The sequence below is a fragment of the Fundulus heteroclitus genome, chromosome 21 (assembly GCF_011125445.2).
Source record: "Fundulus heteroclitus isolate FHET01 chromosome 21, MU-UCD_Fhet_4.1, whole genome shotgun sequence".
Classification (NCBI taxonomy): Eukaryota; Metazoa; Chordata; class Actinopteri; order Cyprinodontiformes; family Fundulidae; genus Fundulus; species Fundulus heteroclitus.
In genome coordinates, this window is record NC_046381.1 from 36,089,886 (window position 1) to 36,092,831 (window position 2,946).

Here is a 2,946-nt window from a genome sequence, read left to right on the forward strand (position 1 = left end):
CGGCTTTTTAGACTGGTTCTGAATGAAGGATTTATCTGGCAGCCGCTCTCCCCATTTCCCTCCTGTGCAGTGCCGGCCCGAGCCTTTTGGGGGCCCTAAGCAAAATTTGATTCGGGGGGGCCCCCTCCCACCACGCAGAATAACCTATGCTAGAAGATTATTGACACAAATGTCACGCTATCATGTTATAGCGAATATTATAAACGAATATAGTGAGGTTATGCATTAATACAAAATAAATAAATAAACAATACTTAAAACACTTCACTCTTTTATTAAAACTTCTGAATACAAACTGCCACAAAACATAATAATTAAATTATTTCATCATCATTCTTTCATTTATATCACTTGTTTAAGTTATTTATTTGTTAAATACAGCTGTCAGTCTGGTAAGGAATCTAGTTATTATTCAAAATTGTTGAGGTTAACTGTTGGTTTATGAATTGCAACACAAGACTGACTAAAACAAGACTAAAACCTTTTTGAATTTTAGTCGACTAAACGGGACTAAAACTATTTCATTTAGTAATGACTAAAATGTGACTAAAACTAAATAATTTTCGTCCTGAAGACTAAAACTAAGATGGCTGCCAAAAACAACACCTTAATAACCTATCAGAGGGTGCTCCTCCAGAACAAACATAGAAGGAAAGAAATCCTTATTTGTCATTGTAATCATACATTCCAATGAAATTTGTCTTCTGCTTTTAACCCATCACTTACGGAGCAGTGGGCAGCTATCACAACACCTGGGGAGCAATATGGGGCTAAAGGTCTTGCTCAGGGACCCTCAGTGGCAGTCTGGGGGGATCGAACCAGATACTTGGAACCTTCTCAGAGTGCAAGTGCGCTACTGTAGCCACTAATCCACCATTTCCCCAAAAGAGGGGGCACCCGGATTTGAACCGGGGACCTCTTGATCTGCAGTCAAATGCTCTACCACTGAGCTATACCCCCGTATACAATTTTGTCCCATGTTTCTATACTAGTTAGGAGATCAATAGAAGTCTACAGAATTAGCAGGTCAAGTGACATGGAAAAAGAACCATTCACGTTGTTGGCAGGATTCAAACCTGCGTAGGGAGACCCCAATGGAGGTCTCGTCCATTGCCTTAATTGCAGTCCCCCGAGGTTAACAAACAAATATTTTTTGCCCTCACTGCAGATCATGTGGTTTGATAATATTGTTTACTTGCCTTTTTAAAGCTTTTACAAAAGATAACCTTGACCATTTTCTAAATCCCTTTGAGTTTTCAATTGGAAAATGCATTCTCCAGTCAATGTCAGAGGCCTGTGGGAGTAATGTCAAAGTGAGAATTTCTAACATTAATCTTACTGGATGCATGGAAGAGACTAAAGTAGGCTGGTCTTTGGTGTCACCAATAAACATAACAGTTGAAGCTGTTAACAATTTTTTTTATCGTTTATTCAATTTTAGATCACAGATAATGAAAAGTTATCCCATGAAAAAAACAAACCAATTTAAACATAGTTACTATAATTTACCTACTTTCAGTCACAACAGTAATATTCAGAATCAATCCAATGACATGGTCCAATTTGATGCAGTCAAAAAAAACAACTCCTAACAAAGTTCAGGCCAACTAATAAAAAGTTTTCTATCCAACCAATCCAAAAAGGTTACGCTTTAGTTATTACAACTAATAAGAGTCACAACTATCTGAAAAAGCCTCAAGTCACTACAACATGCCTTGACTCTTAAAAAGCTAACCCTGAAAAGTTTGAGAGCTCCTGCTGAGCTGTCTACTAAATCATTCTGTGTTTTTTTTAACTGCAATCTTTGAGGTTAGGTTTGGTTAAAAAGTGTTTGCTTATTGCATGAATGCTTACAGACAAATAACCACATTGTGTCTGATTCAAAAACCTGCTCTCTTCTGCCCTCCATCTCTTCATTAAACTCTATTTATTCAGTTTGGAGAAGAGCAGAAAGAGCTGTGCCTCATGGAAGAAAAATAAAAATGTGCCCAGGCACACACACACCTTCTCACAGCGACTCACACACCAAATGAAGCCGTCTCTGTCTTAATCATTTTCATTCATTTGTATGCAATGCAACTATTCAAGCTCTTGATTTAGAGAAGTGAGAGAGTGAGTGTGTGAATGTGGGTTTGAGCTAGCTTGTGTCATATCGAGTGCAGGGGTTTTCCCTCCAGGCATCGAATAAACCCAGACTTTTGTTTGCAATTCAGCAGGCTTTATTTACTATGCGTTTTGAATGCTTGAAAGTTGAGAGAAACAACAGGGACATGTTCAATATCCCACAAAACTTGATTCCAAATCTTGCCTTCAGGGAATCACGTCATGAGGGTTGCACTGATTGCCACCATAGCCGACGTATTGGTATTGATCTGGTACTGGGTGACTGGTCAGTGTTCATGAGAGTGACAGCCTGGGTGAAGAAACCGCCTCTTGGGTGAACGGTCTCAGCAAATAGTGCTCTGTAGTGCCAACCTGGAGGTAAAAGTCTAGCCAGTTTGTTTCTAGGATCTGTTGGGTTTGCAGAGATGTTAGTTGCTCTTTTCTGACCCTAGACCTGTACAAGTCCTGTATAGAGGGAAGGTCAGTGCTGATAATCCTCTCTGTAGACCTAATTGCTTTTTGCAGTTTGGACCAGTTTTGTGGATGGGATAAACTCTACAGCCATTGATGTGCTCAAAGTAGACTGAACAATGGCAGTGTAGAAGACAATCAGTAGTTCCTGTTGAAGGTAGTACTTCTTGAGTTGCTGCAGAAAGCACTGTCTCTGCTAGTCCCTCTTTCAAACAGGGTCCATGTGAGAGGGCCATCTCAGGTTCCTAAGAACTGCAAGTAATCCTCAGCAGACAGTGTTGCTTAGGATGGTGAGGGGAGGCAGTGTTCGGAGTGTTCTCCAGGAGCCAGCCGATCTACCTCCTGTCTTTATGCAGGCTCGTCACTGTCATG

The 2,946-nt window shown here is 40.3% G+C and overlaps 1 non-coding gene across 1 annotated transcript; it reads right to left on the reverse strand.

The window, feature by feature from the left end:
- Positions 1 to 888: 888 nt before the first annotated feature.
- trnac-gca lies at positions 889 to 960 on the reverse strand. The gene has a single exon. It is a non-coding gene; the product is annotated as a tRNA-Cys (tRNA).
- Positions 961 to 2,946: the final 1,986 nt, after the last annotated feature.